This window comes from Scylla paramamosain, unplaced genomic scaffold (genome assembly GCF_035594125.1).
Source record: "Scylla paramamosain isolate STU-SP2022 unplaced genomic scaffold, ASM3559412v1 Contig13, whole genome shotgun sequence".
NCBI classification, from domain to species: Eukaryota; Metazoa; Arthropoda; class Malacostraca; order Decapoda; family Portunidae; genus Scylla; species Scylla paramamosain.
The window spans coordinates 702,122-720,187 of NW_026973678.1; the positions used below are offsets into that span (position 1 = coordinate 702,122).

At 39.2% G+C, this 18,066-nt stretch overlaps 1 protein-coding gene and 1 long non-coding RNA gene across 12 annotated transcripts in view; one reads left to right on the forward strand and one right to left on the reverse strand.

Annotated features, from left to right (window-relative positions):
- Nucleotides 1-6,709: 6,709 nt before the first annotated feature.
- On the forward strand, nucleotides 6,710-16,880 carry LOC135097142 (uncharacterized). Its single transcript, XR_010265405.1, has 4 exons — nucleotides 6,710-6,832; nucleotides 11,394-11,933; nucleotides 13,174-13,298; nucleotides 16,522-16,880. It is a non-coding gene; the product is annotated as an uncharacterized LOC135097142 (long non-coding RNA).
- LOC135097140 (uncharacterized) overlaps nucleotides 8,505-18,066 on the reverse strand; it is a 37,894-nt gene continuing 28,332 nt past the window's right edge. For 10 of the 11 annotated variants that reach the window (XM_063998903.1, XM_063998907.1, XM_063998911.1 and 7 more), the window contains one exon: nucleotides 12,629-13,274. The gene's annotated coding sequence lies outside the window, so the exon portion shown is untranslated. Of the gene's footprint in view, nucleotides 10,452-12,628; nucleotides 13,275-18,066 lie in introns of those variants that run through there. The other variant, XM_063998905.1, reaches the window with a different exon arrangement.

Here is an 18,066-nt window from a genome sequence, read left to right on the forward strand (position 1 = left end):
TTTGCATTTATATTTCGTCATTTCACAGGACTATGACAATACTAATGGTAACAGCAGCAACGGAGGGGAAAAATAACTTGGCTATGTTTCTGACGAAGGCATCAATTTGATCCTCCTGAAGATGGTAATAGTAACCTGATGCATTGCGTCACCGTCGCTTCAAGTACCGCCATCGGGGCCTAGCTGTGGGCCCCAAAACACAATGTGGCGTCGGCGTTGCTGAGACTTGGCCACCGACCGCTGTGGCAAGTTGTGGGTTTGACAGACAAGCCTCACTACACCTCCTGTCCCCTGTGCCACTCTGTCACCCACAATTTGGCGGATGTTTGCTATATACAACTTTTTTGTTAGTGTTGGTGTTGTGGGGGGAATAGACAGTGAGGGTGAGAGAAGACGGTAAAGAGTACAAGATTAAGGTTGGGTGAAAATATGAAGGAAAGTCGTAGAGCGAAAAATGACGGAATAACCGTCAATGTTGAATGATAATATATATTTTGATATAAGTTTTGAGAGTTAGCGTGAATAAATTGAGTGGCGTTTGTGTCTTTAACTTGTTCCAGAGTGGTTTTAATTATCAATTGCCGCTGGACACTGTTCATTAGTTTCTTACCTTTGTATAATAGGTAAAGTCACTCGTGGTGAGTTTCTGTGGTTTTCAGGTGAATGTCAAAGGTGAACGTATAAAAATATGTATATTTAGATATATGTACAGAGTTGTGGAGAAGGGTGTGGCGCTACGGGACAACGGATGTCCTCTGCGTGGTGCAGCGTTACACCCTGGCAAGAGACTGCCGGAGCCGGCACAAGGGACGCTTAGCGCCTTCAAAAAGGGTTGACACTAGAAATAGGGGCGGGTTGACCGCACTCACAGTACATGAATATATTCATAACTATAACTCTCTAATTACATAAATAAGGCAAGAGAAAACCTACTTATAGCTAAGAGTAATACATGGAAAAATACATTAGGGAGAGATTAATTATGGAGAATACTTAGATACTATGATGTAGGTGCTACTGATTACTTATCGATGGCAATAAAAGGAGTATGGAAAGTTCTATGGTGTGTGTGTGCGTGTGTGTGTGTGTGTGACGTAGGGTGGCGTGAACATGTCGGCCCCACCATTATCCGCCAACAGCCACTAGCTACACTTATGCATATATGTATACATACACTTATATTGCTAACCAGGCAAGGCATTATAAATACAATACTTATTATTATTAATTATGTGACACCGTTACAAATTGAGTTAATTCATAAATAAATAAAATGTATGAGCAATGTCTGATACTCATGTGAGTGTATGAATAGTATCAATTTTGAAAGGTTTATGTGTATAATGATCTCGGTGATGCCTTTGATATAGTGTTGACTGGTGTCTTGAACCAGGCGTGTTGCCTTCCCTGTTCGTGCTCGTGTCTTGTGCTTGTGTACGTGAAGGCCTTGAGTGAGTGTGTGCATTAGTTTGTGTTTGATTTGGTTTCCTCTTGCGTATAGTGTTTTAATGACTGGGTCTAGTTTTGCGAGTGCGTGCAGTTCTTTGGAATTTTTGGTGTATGTGTATTTTTCATTATAAACGAAGCGTAGTGCTTTGTTCTGTTGTCGTTGTAACGATAGTGAATGTGATGTAGAGATTGCGTTTAGAGCATGTGCTGGGTAGGTAAGTAATGGTAGTACGCACGCTTTTACAAGGTGTAGTTTGATGTTAGTGTTTAGTGCATTTAGTGATGTCCTTTATGTGTTTTGAGTATCCGTGTGTGCCCAGCTTAAGCCCCAATATTTCAGCGTCTTTTGTGTATGGTATGTTGTTCCCGTCTATGGTGACTGGCCTCATCTTTTTCATTGTTATAGGCAGTAATGTGAATTTTTGTGTGTTTGTTTTGATTTTTCATTTGTTTTCGTGGTTGTTGATGTTTTTTTTTTACATTTCTCTTTATATTTTGTTTGCGAAGATATTTTATGATTTACCTGCATATGTGATGATATGTGTGATGTCGTCTACGTATTGGATATTTGTGCTGTCTGTGAATGGTGTTGCAATGTCGTGTGCCTATATAGTGTAGGTGTTCTCAAATAGAGTGGTAGATGAGTGGAACGGACTCAGCAATCATGTTGTTAGTGCTAAGACATTAGGGAGCTTTAAGAGAAGATTAGACGGGTTGATGGATGGGGATGATAGGTGGAAATAGGTAGGTATATTTCATACTGGGACTGCCACGTGTAAGCCAGGTGGCTTCTTGCAGCTTCCCATATTTCTTTTGTTCTTATGTTCTTAAGTCATAAAAAGAGCTGCCTGTGAGTCGCACATGACAACACCGCTGAGGCTTCTCTGACAGAGGAGACTCACAGCATCCAAGACATCGCGCAGCTTGCACAATGTGGAGCTGGAGTGAGGCGGCAGCCGATGGCCAATCCAGCACGCTTCTGGTGGTTCCGTGTCAGGAGAAAAGATTGCACATCCTGCCATCCCGTCTGCCTGCACAGACCCATCCGTGTACTGTACATGTGGTGCAGTGAATCGATGGTAGTGGAGACAGTCGCTATGGCTTCCAGTGCTAGGTGTTTCTGTAGAACGGGAGGGTGAGCCTTGCATGTGGGGGTGTAGCGGACTGCCGAGTTAAGGGGAGTGGACGCCTCTTACTCTTAGAGCTGACGTTCATATGTCTGATCTTCATGATTTTGGTGTGTGTGTGTGTGTGTGTGTGTGTGTGTGTGTGTGTGTGTGTGTGTGTGTGTGTGTGTGTACCTTAGTACCTACAAAAGCAAATTCCCAATTTTCGCTGAAATTCGCCGATTAGTTTTTGTAGTTTTTTTTTTTTTTTAACCCCCCCAAAAAAAAGTGACCGATAAAATTTCTTCTCACTTGTTTTTCAACCAATTCCTATAAAATTTAGTGTCGATAATATACATACATGTATCTTCACTTCCCCAAAGATAGATTTTTATTAGACATTTCGTTCTGAAATAAAAACTAAGATTTTTTTCTTCAAACTTTTTCTTTTTTTTTTTTTTTGACACAAAAAAAAAGAAAACCTAGCACAGTATGACGAGCCTTCTTTGAAAATCTCTTTGGGGAAAAATATCCCGTTGTTTCCTCTTTCCAGCAATACCTTTACATTTCCATTATCTTGTAGGACAACGAGGGAGAAACACTTCATGTATGAAAAACTTAAGTTTTGAGATACGAGCCGTTTTCTTCTGAGAAGTGTGTGTAATTCCATATGTTGGGTTTTTCTGGTAAAATTTTACATGCATTAGGATAATAATTATATAACCAAAAGGAAACCATCGTTTATGATCATATTGAGGGCTAACTGGCACCTGGTCCCCTCCTGCATGACAGGATATTAGTCACTCGCAGGTGAGTTTATCAGAGGGCGCCACGCTCCTCTTTGTCGCCAGGTTCATTGGCAGCTGCCTGGCTGGTAGTCTTCACTTCCTTCTCTTGAATGGGGCTTCTTTTCAGTCCTCTTCTGTACAGGAGTTGTTGTTCTGCTTTCTTGAATGCCTCACCCAGCGAGTGTTCTGTGAGGCACCAACCCACTATGAGTTAGTAAACTTGGATTCAAGTACCCGAAGTTGTGATGTAATACGGTCACAGCGGCAACAGATTTGACTCTTTTGGTCCCAACATACTTAGTTTTGCTGCATTTAGCCCATAGATGAGAATGTTATGGTGGTGGTGGTGGTGGTGAAACAAAGGCAGCGTGTGGTGGCGACCTGTTGCCACAACGCAACTCCTCTTGATTATTATTCTTTTCCGTCATCTTGTTTGGCGCATCTATCCGTGCACGCTTTGCTTTATTATAACGAGGCATGCTTCCAAATACAAATGAAAATGAAGTAGCCTTGGATAGCAGAGCATAAACACATTCTGACCTCTGGCAGGACTGACCGCAGTGGCCAGCCCTCCTTTGAGTCCCTCGTGGCTCATCAGTGGTGTTGCTAACTGAACCTCCACATATATTAAAAAAAATAAATAAATAAATAAAAATAAATAAATAAATAAATAAATTTACGAATTTGTAAGCCAGGTGACCGAGCACGTGGCAAGCACGTGGCGCGCGGGACATTTAAAGCTCTTTAATAATGGTAAATAAAGGTGATTTTTTAAAATATAAGGAGTAATGGTATCAACTTGTGGTTTTCACAGAAAATGCCAGACATGTTAAGGGTGACTATGATGTTAATAACTCAATTTTTAACCTCCGGGTCGAAAAACGTAATTTTTTAAGGTGCCTCCTCCCCTTAAGACCTCAGGGAACACACTGCATTAGATTAGTAGCTTCCTTTTGGGTTGACTTGCAAGTTTCCATCAGTTTGGTTGGCGGGCAGACTGGGGCATGGAGTGTACCTTCTGATTTAGTGTGGGAATCAGTTTTTTGCTGAATTTCATACACTTTGGTTTGAGGAACAGAAGGTTTCAATGCATTTCTTTTTCAATTTTTTTTCAATTATCTCCAAGTCCGATTTAATCTGATTTAATTGTAGGCATTTGCAGCCATTAGGAATCTAGAAGCCTTATGTTTGTACCACAGTAATTTTTGGAATGAATAAGGTATGTTTTCTTTTTTTTTTTCACACTGCGATTCCACTTGTCACACGTCGATCATAATCGTTACAGGTTCACAGGCGGACTGATGTTGGATTCAGCTGTGCCTGTGCTTCCCCACTACATCGCCTGGCCTTGCTCTGTTCTCACTAATCGTGCATAGAAGGATCAATTTATCTTCAACAGTTGCTTCCTGGGGGTTGAGATTTGCCATTAATAAATATGCCCATCTTTGTTGTGTCAGACAACACCTTGCTGCGGAGCTCTTCACTCCCTTAATGGTGTCCCCATTAGTCTCTGCTTTCATGAAGATCTTGACAGCAGACAAATTTCACTATGTCACAAGTGCAGTTGCAAACATCACAGGTATTGCTACAGACTTACTGAATCCTATTGTCTGAGAGAGAGAGAGAGAGAGAGAGAGAGAGAGAGAGAGAGAGAGAGAGAGAGAGAGAGAGAGAGAGAGAGCCCAGGTAGCATGCTTGAGTGATGTGCATCCAGAGTGGGAGGTGTGTAATAAAAAGAATGAAAGAGCTGAGCAGTGTTAGGGAAGAAAGCATAAATATGATCAGGATGACACTAGATGAAACTGAAAGAGAGCTGTAATGCTATACTGAAAACAAATACTGGAGAAAAGAAGGCAGGCTGGCAGACGGAAGACACAGAGAGGCAAGGTTGTGAGGGTGGGAGGTGGATGAGGTGCTGAGTGAAGTGGGTGTGTGAGGCAAGCCAGAGACAACCTGCAGTACCTCCATGAGAGGAGAGTCACTGTATCTGACTTTTGTGATCCTGGAGTCTCACGCTGAGTCATAAATTCTTACCTTCCTGACTTTCACGCATTATTTCTTTGAGTTGCGTATGGGTCACGCATTCCTACCATTGGCATCACAAGTAGTAAAAACAAATACATACGTGTTATGTATAGTATGCAGTGGGTGTCTGAGTTACAAGCATTCAGAGATACAAGCAGCTTACTTGCAGAATGAAATTGTGCTCAGTGCTGTTCCCTTTGCCAACCGTAAGTTTAAGATTGGCACTATGGACCAAATTAGTTGTTTTATGGCAGCCAAGGTGGCCAGAACACAACAACATCGTCCCCGAGGAAGGAATAATCTATTAAAAAATAAATGTTCTGAGTGTTTCAAGTGATGCAGAACATCATCATCAAAACAACTTTTGAGTACATACAAATGCTCCTTATACTGTTAAAAAGAAAAGAGGGACCGTGTATGCGTCCAGTAAAGCTTGTGGGAGCAGGAGCATCAGGGTGTGGAGAGAGAGGGCTGAGGGAGTGCAAAGTTCCAGCCTTCACCACAGGTCATGAAGGAAGAGTAGTCTTGTCAGTTTTGTAAAAGATTCAGTGATTTTTTTCTCTTATTTTTCATTATTCAATATAAACTTTGAGATATTTTTCTGATGCACTTCATTGTGTTGTGCACCTGCTGTGCCTCAGTGCTAATGAGATATGGGGGGGATAGTATTACTAATTAGTATAGTCTTACATTCTGGGAAAGAAAAAAAATCCTATTTTGCAGGTTTTCATTGCATTTTATTTCTCACCATTGTAAAACAACTCAGATGATTGTTTACAATGAGGCGCTTTAATGGAATTGCACTTAATATAACATTTCAATGAATGAATCACTGTTTTATCCACTGTACCTTTTCTCCAAACACACATAAGCACAGGAATTATTTGTAAAACATCGTATTTGATGGCTCATAAGACGCATGGGCTCATAAGACGCATCCAGTTTTGCCAGACATTGAAATAAAAAAAAGTAAATAAATAAATAATTAAATATTAATAAATAAATAAATAAAAATAAATAAATAAATGAGCGGACTTAAGCTCTGAATATGAAGTGCAGTATTTCACCTGACATTTGAAGACTCTCACATGCATTTAGATCATTATTAGATCCCAATATTTTGCATCTAAAAACTTTAATATTTGCTAGTAGCCTACTTACTAATCCTCTTGTGAGGTGTAAACATGTACCTGGCATATGGCGTCGGCAGCGACTGTGAGAGACTACGGGGTTAATAAAGTTTGTTCATAAGAATGTCAAAAGATAGGTGTAATTTTAATTGTATGAAAGTGCGTCTTACCTCAAGGAGTAACGGCATCACAGTATTAAGAACGCAGTGAAGCTTGCCCGTGTCACCGGGTTAGGCGCGTAACCGACCACGTGTTTGTTTTGGTACATGCAATGCGTGTGCATGGTCACTTGGGCAAATCCTTCCTGACTGGCGTCATTCTGTGTGAATTACCGGTAAGTATGACCTAATATATATTGTTACCTTGAAAGAAAGACTTGTTTTGTGGTGTAGTATAAATCATCACTTTGTTTACAGTGCGAAGATTTCTGGGGTTTGATTTCAGAGCCTCTGTTGCCATAGTCTTACCACCAACCACTGCCTCAGTGCTGAACCTTGGCCTCATAGGACGCAGGCTCATTTCATGACACTTTTTTTTTTAGGGGAGGGGAGAAAAGGTGCGTCTTATGAGCCATCAAATACGGTATAAAATGTTGCAAATAACACCTTATATTTTGTCATGTAGTATTTTAAAATAAGTAGGCGCTACATCTGGCAAGACACTTATGACAGACTTCTGATAAATGTATTATGAAAAGTGTTCAAAGTTGTGATACACATCCGTCTTAACTGTGACACATTGCATATCTCAATGAAGAATATGGGCCCACTCCCTTCTACCTCCGCCAGCAGTACGACAAGATCTGGTGTGGCGTTACATTGTGGAATATGCAATTTTTTTTAATGTTACCAAAAAATTATGATGAGTTTTGAGCAAAACGAGTTGCAAAGAACCTTCCAGAACGCACATCCCTTGCAACTCCAACATTTGCTGTACTCATCTCCATGTCCAGTTCTTATACTTGAACATACAAATCTTCATGTGGATAAACTACTTGTTAATCACAACACTAGTAATGCCTCAGGAACCAAGGCAATGGAAAAGAGCTAATGTAGTGCCAATACACAAAGGGAGAAATAAAATGGAAACATTAAATTATGGATCAGTGTCACTAACAAGTATTGTAAGCAAGCTTTGTGAAATAGTAATTAAAGACAGATGGGTGCAGTATTGAGAAGATGAAAAGATTATTACAGAAAAGCAATTTGGATTCAGGAAAGGAAGATCCAGTGTCACAAATCTACTGAGCTTCTACATGAGAGTAATAGATGGAGTGCAAGAGAGGGACGGATGGGTTGATGTGGTATACCTGAATCTCAAAAAAGCATCCGATAAAGCTCCCCACAAAAGTCGTATGTGGAAGCCAGAGAATGGAGGGGGGCTAAAGGGAGCAACATTGAAATGGATGGAGGACTATTTACAAGGGAGGGAAGTGAGAGATCGGTTGATCCGGTACACCAGGATCTCTAAAAAGCATCTGATAAAGTTCCCCTTAAAAGTCTCATGTGGAAGCTAGAGAATGGAGAAGGACTAAAGGGAGCAACATTGAGATGGATGGAGGATTATTTACAAGGGAGGGAAGTGAGAACAGTAATTAGAGATGCTAATTCAAGTTAGCAGAAAGTGACAAGTGGGGTACCGCAAGGGTCTTTGTTGGCACCTATTATGTTTCAGATATATGTAGATGATATGACAGGGCATCTATATAGTTATATAAATCTTTTTGCTGATGATGCAAAAATAATGAAAATAAAGAATGAAACTGACAGCAAGGAATTACAAAAGGATATTGGCAAGATACATGCATGGAGCCAAAGATGGAAACTAGAATTTAATGCCAGAAAATGCCACATGATGGAAATAGAAAAAGTAAAAAGAGACCATGGAATTACAAAATGGGAGGAGAAATAATAACAAAAAGTAATGAGGAAAAAGATTTTTGAGTAATGATTCACGACACACTATCACCTGAAAGGCACATAATCAGAATATTTAGCTCTATATACAGCTTGTTGATAGACATTAGGGTGGTGTTTAACTATTTAGATAAAGAAATTATGAAGCAAGTTATAATAAGCATGATACATCCTAAATTGAACATGCAGCAGTAGTTTGAGCTCCACATAGAAAAAAAGACATACGGAGACTGGAAAGAATACAGAGGATAGCGACAAAGATGGTACCAGAATTAAAAGACTTAAGCTATGAAGAAAGACTTGAAGAGATGGGATTACCAACACTACAAGGGAGAAGAGAAAGAGGAGACCTGATAACAATGTACAAATTAGTAATAGTAAACAATACAGAAAGAACAGACAGAAATGACTTGGCACCACAGATGGAGCAGGGAGAGAGACAGACAAGGAGGCATGGGAAGAAAATAAAGGAGTGTATGTTCAAGCAACGTCAAGAAATACAGCTTCCCATATAGAACTATTGAAATCTGGAATGATTTGAAGGAAAAAGTAGTTGTGGTTAACAGTGTTTAAAGACAAACCAGATAAATATGGTTATGGAGACAGGACAAAATGAGCTTTGGCTCGTGCCCTGTACAATACGGCTAGGTTAATACACACACACTGATGTACACTGTGGACTACATGCAAGAATTAAATGTAAGATACAAAGTACACTTCCTGTTGTAAACAGGGTACAATAGTGCCACTCTATAAAAACAAGGGAGACATCCAGGATGTTAGTAATTACAGGGGCATCACCTTACTTAGCTGCATGGGGAAGCTCTTCACCTCCATACTTAATGAAAGACTTATGATTATTCAAACACCTTATCTATCATTAATGAAACACGAGCGGGCTTTAGACATCGATATTCCACTCTGGATCATATATTTTTGTTGAAATGTGTAATTGATTATTTAACTGGAAAAAGAGAAAGCTATTTTGTTTATTTGTTGATCACAAGAAATCCTTTGATATGGTATGGCGTGAAGGTTTATGGTGTAAGCTTGTGAAGGAAAAGGTGCAAGGGAAAATTCTAAATGTAATAAAAAATATGTATGATAATATCAAATCATGTGTCATGCTTAACCAGGAGATTTCAGACACCTTTGTTTGCAATGTAGGGTTAAGACAGGGGGAAAATTTATCACCAGTGCTTTTAGCTTTTTATTTGAATGATATTGAAAGTAAATTAATTGAATATAATTGCAGTTATGTAAATTTTGGTGATGATTTCTTAAACATGTACCTTAAACTATTTGTTATTATGTATGCAGATGATACAGTTATTTTGTGTGACAGTGAGGATGGAATGAAGCAGGCACTGGTTGCTCTGAATTTATATTGTAATGAATGGAAATTGAAGCTAAATTGTAACAAAACAAAAGTAGGGAAGAGAAAATTTATCTATGAATTGGAATTTGGTGGTAAAAACAATGAAGTAGTGACAGAGTATAAGTATATTGGAGTGTTATTAAATTATAATTGGAGGTTTCACAAAGGTGAGCTGGAGCTAAAAGAGACAGCCACAGGAGCAATGTACTCATTAATAAATAAGTAAGTGTAGGAAGTTTGACTTGCCAGTGGATATACAACTCGAATTATTTACCGCCACGGTGTTACCTATATTGTCTTATGCATCTGAAATTTGGGGTTACCATATTGCTAGGGAGTTAGAGTATATGTACATGAAATTTCTAAAACAGGTTTTGGGTGTTCATAAGAATACTTGTAATGACATGGTGTATGGTGAACTGGGTGTATTTCCACTTGATATTTATATAAAGAAAAAATGATAGGTTATTGGTCTAGGCTAATTTCAGGTAAAAATACTAAATTGTGTTATGTAATGTACCAATGTCTATTGCAGCTGGATAGGTTAGGGCTTTATACTTCTCCATGGTTAGCTTGTATAAAGAATATTTGTAATGACTGTGGAATGTTTGGTATGTGGTTGTTGCAAGATGTTCCTAATTCAAGATGGTTGAAGAAAGCTGTGGAACAGAGATTGAAAGATCAGTGGCTTGTAACTTGGCATCATAATTTTGAAACAAAATCATTAAGTAGTAATTATAGGGTGTTTAAGACAGATTTTGGCAGAGAACAATATTTAGAAAAGTTAACAAAGGGTGACAGATTATTAGTGACTAAATTTAAAACTTGTAATAATGGACTTCCTGTAAATGTTGGTAGGTATCAAGGTATCAGTAGAGAAGATAGGGTATATAACAAGTGTAATGCTGAGGTAGTAGGAGAATTTCATGTTCTTTTAGAATGTATGGATGTGGAAATTGTTAGGTTACATAATATGTATAAAGCAAATTATTACATAAATAGATCAACACAATTCAAATATGTTTTGTTCATGCAAAGTACAAGTTCAGGTGTGATGAAGAAATTATCTTTGTTTTTGAGGATGGTGCTACACATGTTTAGGTAAATAGTGTGCAAAACAGCCCAATAGTTTTTCTAATTTCTTAAGGAGCAATCTGCACTTGTAACATGGTGTACAGTATGTTATTAGCATCATTGCAATCGTAGTATAAGTATTGATGTATCCTTTAAGTGCTGTAATGTTAGGTATTGGGATTTAGGTATTGGGGTTTTCAATAACTTTTTTAATGAGAATAGTTATTATTATTATTATTATTATTATTACTTCATAAGTTAACATAACATACTCAGATAAATTCATTTGGAAGATCTTGTTCTTTCATATGAAGTTTTTTTTTACTTCCTAAAGATTTTACATACCCATTTTTCTATATTCCCATCACATGTCTTTCAGTAATTTAAGGTTTTGACAAAGGAACATTTGTTAAGGAGAGTTATAAGGTCAAATATAAAGATGATCATGTCTTCACTTGAGTTTTATTGCATTTCATTCCCTCAAAGGGTTTTAAATTTTGTCAATCATCAATGTCAATCCTTTACAGGGATGTCTGGTGTTGCATTGTTAGAATCTGGAAGTGTGGATCCTCACTCCTTGATCAAGCAGCAGCAGTGGCAGCAGTCATTGCTGCCCAGAGGAGGAAGCATCAGGATGCATCTAAGAGTGCTCATTGGCTGCCGGAGGCGATATGTCACTGATTCAACGTAACACACAAGGCAGCCAATCACAGGAAGGCTTTGTGTTATCACCAAGAATGCCATGAGACATTGTTTACAAACTGTTATGTGCCCACAGCCACCAATCATAGTATTCCAGTCATGGCCAGCAAACCTCCTAAGAAAATAAGACCTTGGTTCACTGACACCGAGACCTTAGCCTTGGTGGAGGAGGTGTAAAATCAGGCTGCAGTGATTCTGGAAAGGCTGGACAATAGAATCACCACAGAAAAGAACAAGACTTGGGAGGAGGTGGCTGCACGTGTGAACGCAGTCAGCCGAGTGGGTAGCTCTGAGGAAGTTTAAGGACCTACGGAGCCACGTGAAGAGCAAGGCTGTTGCAGAACATCATCATGCTACAGGCACTAGTGAGTTCATCAGCTTTGCCTATCACACTCTTGTTAGCATAGTTGCGAACCTAGCATGGTGTGGTTGACACATCAGGGGCCTAGAGAGCTATAGGGATGGAATTGCTGTGATATAACCAAACAGGTGTGAGTGCTCCTGCCAGTGAGTGAAGTTATGGCTTATGGTTCCAGGCCACACAGTAGGGAATTCTTTCACTCTTTCACCAGTCTCAACATGGCTTTTCTTACTTTTCTCATCAGATAGAGATTGTCATTGAGTAATTTAAACCCATATTTACCCACTGCAAATTATTTATAATGCTGATGGCAATTTTTAAACATCTATTTTTGGGAGGCAAGTTAGTTTAGGTTTGTTTGGTTAGGTTATGTTATTTCGTTCTGTTAGATTACATAGGTTAGTTTGGTTAACTTGGTTGGATTAGGTGGTGGTGTGTGACAGCTGGCTGGTGGCCACAGTGAGTGGCTGCTTATTTGTGAGGGCCAATCTACCTTTTTCTTGTACATATCGGTCTGTTTTGTATTAACTGCTTTTGTTTACTGCAAATAATTAGTTTCTGAGGGGATGGTGGGTCAGGGAGTAAAAAGTAATGGCTCATGATTTCCATAAAAACAAGAACCATATTGATTCAAAACAGGCAAAAAAATACGAGAAATAAATAGTTTCATCCACATTAGAAAACTGGTGAGAGTAAAAATTTGCCCACTAGCAGCATATTTGCTTATTATTTTATCTTGACCAAACTGTAAACTGCATATGGAATTTAGTTAACTAATGTTTTGGACACTGCTTTAAGTAATATGACCAAATTCCCTAAATGACTTTGTTGCATAATGGGAGATAAAAATTGTTTCTTTCTGCTCACCCTTTGGGACCCAAACTTCTAGAAAAAAAAATTATTTTAAACATGTTCTACACTGTTGAGGTTAAATATATGTTCTACATTGTTGAGGAAGAGTTAGGTTAGGGTAGGTTGTTAGGTTGGTTAGCTAGGTTGGACTGATGGTAGCAATGCTTAAAACAACTCCAAAGTTTGCTATTGTGTACATGTTGTAATTTAATGTTGGTGCTGTGTAAAATTTATCCAGATAGTTGATAACCATAACCAAGAACCTGCTAAGCACTGGATTATAGATAGCAGTGTGTACAGTAAGTACCTGTGGCAGTCAGGTCTGAGATGGTGACCACTGCAGTGATTAAAATCTTCAAGATGAGCACTTACGCATTCAAGTATTACAACAGGTGGACTTAGCTCCATGCAGGTGAAGGACCTCCAGAGGACACCACCTACACTGTTGTCCTACGGATGCTGTCACTAACAGCATTTGCAGAACTGCCAGTCCCTGACAGGGAGGGAGACACATTATGTAAGTAAAGAACAAAAAAAAAAAAAATTACATTTTGGAAATTATTACCATTTTTAACTTAAAGTACAGTAGTGTAAAAATCACAACAACCAAATATGGTAAAGCATCAGCTTTCATGGGGCCAGCAGGGCAACAGAACAACCACTCAGATTCCTGAGTTTAGATATGTAACAGACATAAACATGAAGAAATTGACTGCTTATATATATATATATATATATATATATATATATATATATATATATATATATATATATATATATATATATATATATATATATATATATATATATAATATTATTTTTATTTATTTATTTATTTTTTCTTCATTAACTTCTGTAACATTTGTGGTCCTAGATCTAATTTTCAATCAGTAGAATACCACCTCTCCTCTACTAAACCTCATCATCTTTTCCTCACTGAGGCAACTGACAGTAACCCAATTTCTGTTCCCTCCTACTTTCCGTCTCCATATTCAGTCCAAAGCTGAATGTTGTGTCTATGTGCGCAACGACTTATCCTGCTCTCATGCCCATGCTCTTGAATCTTCTGAGTTTTCCACCATCTGGCTACAGAGTCACTCTCTAAATTTATCTGTACTGTATACCTCTCACCTAATTCCTCTGACTATAAGAAATTTTTTGACTACTTAGCTTCCAAAGTGGAGCACATTCTGTCTCTCTTCCCTTTTGCAGAGATCTCCATTCTTGGAGACTTCAATGTTCACCACCAGCTTTGACTTTCCTCTCCCTTCACTGACCATCCTGGTGAACTAGCCTTCAACTTTGCTATCCTCCACAACCTAGAGCAATTGGTACAACACCCTACTTGTGTTCCTTACCATCTTGGAGATATGCCTAACATTCTTGACCTTTTCCTAACCTCTAATCCTTCTGCTTATGCTGTCACCCTCTCTTCTCCGTTGGAGTCCTCCAATCACAATCTCATATCTGTATCTTGTTCTATTGCTCCAGTCTCTCCTCAGGATACCCATAAGTGTAGGTGCCTCTGGCATTTTGTCTCGGCTAGTTGGGGGGACCTAAGGAGGTATTTTGTTGATTTTCCTTGGAATGACCACTGCTTCCTTGTCAGAGACCTGTGTCTGTGTGTTGATTGCATGACAGAGGTGATAGTGTCTGGTATGGAGGCGTACGTTCCTCACTGTTTTTCTTGACCTAAACCTTCCAAACCTTGGTTTAACACAGCTTGTTCTTGTGCAATACATGATAGAGAGGTGGCCCACAAAAATTACTCGAGCCTTCCATCACCAAAATTTTGTGTGCTTTATATTTCTGCTAAAAACCATGCCAAGTGTATTCTCTGACTAGCCAAAAACTTCTTCATTTATAGAAAGTGTCAGTCTTTCAAGATCTAACTCCCCTCGTGACTTCTCACATCTAGTCAAAGATATCTCCAATAACTTTTCTTCTTTTTTACCTCCTTTATTTCAGTCAGATGGCACTACTATCACATCCATCTCTAAAGCTGAACTCTTCACCTTTGTTAAAAGCACTACTGTAGGCCTTGTTCCTTCCTCTCTTCCACCCTCTGACTACTTCATGCCTTCACTGGCATAACCCTCAGAAGGCTTATGGACCTTATACGAGTCCCTCCTATTGTTCTCTGAAACTGCACCTCTGTGCTTGCTCTTGTTTAGTCAAACTCTTTCAACTCTGTCAACATCTACCTTCCTTCTTGTTGGAAGTTTGCCTACATTCCTAAAAAGTTCCTAAAAAGGGTGACCATTTTAATCCCTCAAACTACCGTCCTATTGCTTTAATTTCCTGCCTATCTAAAGTTTTTGAATCTATCCTCAACAGGAAGATTCTTAAACATTTATCACTTCACAACCTTCTATCTGATCACCAGTATGGGTTCTGTCAAGGCTGCTATACTGGTGATACTTTGGCTTTCCTTACTGAGTCTTGGTCATCTCTTTTAGAGATTTTGGTGAAACTTTTGTTGTTGCCTTGGACATATCGAAAGCTTTTGATAGAGTCTGGCACAAAGCTTTGATTTCCAAACTACCCTCCTATGGCTTCTATTCTTCTCTCTGTAACTTCATCTCAAGTTTCCTTTCTGACCGTTCTATTGCTGCTGTGGTAGACGGTCACTGTTCTTCTAAATCTATTAGTAATGGTGTTCCTCATGGTTCTGTCCTGTCACCCACTCTCTTCCTATTATTCATCTATAATCTTCTAAACCAAACTTCTTGTCCTATCCACTCCTAAGCTGATGATACCACCCTGCACTTTTCCATGTCTCTAGACATCCAACCCTTCAGTTCACACAGGGAAGCCACAGAGCGCCTGACTTCTAATATCTCCAAAATTTCTGATTGGGGCAGAACAAACTTGGTATTGTTCAGTACCTCAAAAACTTAATTCCTCCATCTATCAATTTAAAACAACCTTCCAGACAACTATCCCCTCTTCTTCAGTGACACTCAACTGTCCCTCTCTTCTACACTGAACATCCTGTCTTTTAGTTACAATCTAAACTGAAAACTTCACATCTCATCTCTAGCTAAAACAGCTATGAAGTTGGGTGTTCTGAGACATCACTAGTTTTCTCACCCTTCCAGCTGCTAACTCTGTACTGGGGCCTTATCCATCCATGTATGGAGTATGCTTCACATGACTAGGGTGGTTCCACTCATACTGCTCTTCTAGACAGGGTGGAATCAAAAGCTTTTCATCTCATCAACTCCTCTCCTCTAACTGACTGTCTTCAGCCTCTTTTCTCGTTGCCACAGTGTTACATCTCTAGCTGTCTTCTACCACTGTTTTCATGCTAACTGCTTTTCTGATCTTGCCAACTGCATGCCTTCCCCTCCTCCCACGGCCTCACTGCACAAAACTTTCTTCTTTCTCTCTCTCCTATTCTGTCCATCTCTCTAATGCAGGAGTTAATCAGTATTCTCAATCATTCATCACTTTCTTTGGTAAAATCTGGAACTCCCTGCCTGCTTCTGTATTTCCACCTTCCTGTGACTTGAATTCCTTCAAGAGGGAGGTTTTAACATGCTTGTGCTTCAATTTTTTGACTACTACTTCGGACCTTGTTCAGGGATTGGCATCTCAGTTTGTTTGTTTTTGTTTTTTTTGGCATCTCAGTTTGTTTGTTTTTGTTTTTTTTATCATTATTTTTTTTCCGTGGTGTCTCTCCTACATAAAAAAAAAAAAAAGCCCTCCCTGTATTTCTTTTTTTTCCCTCTTTCCAGGAGAGTCTGGCCCTCTGTGAGGACCATAGCCATCCACCCACCAGCAGTGGTGTTACAGTCATCCAGCCCTCATCTGCTGGTGTTGCTGGGGCCTCTGGATTCATTGGTGCTGTGGGTGCATTATGTGAAGTTTTAGCAGTGGGCATTAGTTTCTGAACTCATGCATCTTACAGATGACATCACCCATTGGTGAATAACTGTTGCCACTCATTCATGTTAACATGTATTCAGTTTTGTTCTCCTGTACATACCTATGAACATTGTATGTACATTTAGCATATGAGCCATACTTTTCAATGGTTTGTATTACAGTTGATTAATATGATAATTAAATGCCTTATTTGTGCAGTACATTATTAGTGGACAATTTGTTTAACCCTCATTTGTATGCTGTTACTTCAGCTGCCCAGCAAAACTGCAGCAGAAGGCTACTTTGGCTTATTTTTTGAGGAATACATCTCTCAGGTATTTAAAATACTGATTCCAAAAGTGTATCTTGACACCACCTTGGGTATAGTGGAAAGGTCCAAGGAGCAAATGAGGAAAAAGGACACAGCAGGATAGCAAGACATGTAACTTGACACACTGTCAATCATCACCGTCTGCTATGTGTAGTGCTACTTCATTTCAAATACTAAAAGATGAAGCAAAACCTGCCATTTAGTACTGCTAATTAACAGCTTCTATAAATATTTCCTGTGTTTTTCTGTATTGGAGGAAGAGACACTGAATAGTGGGTAAAATAGTAATTCAGTCTTTGAGACGTGTGAAATGTGGTAAACATGATCCCGTAGGAGTGCCTCAATGTAATTCAGTCTTTGAGATGTGTGAAATGTGGCAAACATGATCCCGTAGGAGTGCCTCAATGTAATTCAGTCTTTGAGATGTGTGAAATGTGGCAAACATGATCCCGTAGGAGTGCCTCAATGTAAACACAGTTTTCAAGTGGTTTGGTGGCAAGGCTGGCTCTGTCAACAATCCCCAAGGCCATCACTGCTGCACACCTGTATCTTCCTAGCAGAAAGATATCTAAGTGTTATGTTCACCTTCATTTCAGAGGTAAGTGGGTTGCTCCTTTCTGTGTCACTCTATAAGGCTTCTCTTACTAGATCGGTGACATTTCTGTGTCACTCTATAAGGCTTCTCTTACTAGATCGGTGACAGAGAGAATACCTGCATGATCTACATGGTATCTTTTGATGAGTTCTGTGTCATAAATTCATACAATATATCCTATCTGGGTAAATAATTCCTAAGCTGGGGTGGTTGTGGGTGGCCATCTTGGTAGCAGGAGCATCTGTCATAAGCTGCTAAGACAGGGTGGACTCAGTCTTACCATCCCATGTGGATTTAAGACAAGAATGCTCCATTCTGTCCTAGCTATGACATATTTCATAACTAAGACTTGCTAGGACTGCTTCATAACTCCTAGAATAGAATACAAGAAGAGGTGTAAGGCAAGGACTGTACACATGACTTTTTTTTTTTTAAGGCTCACTGGCCAAGGGAAACAAGAGGAAAAAAGATCCCACTGAGGGGTCAGTC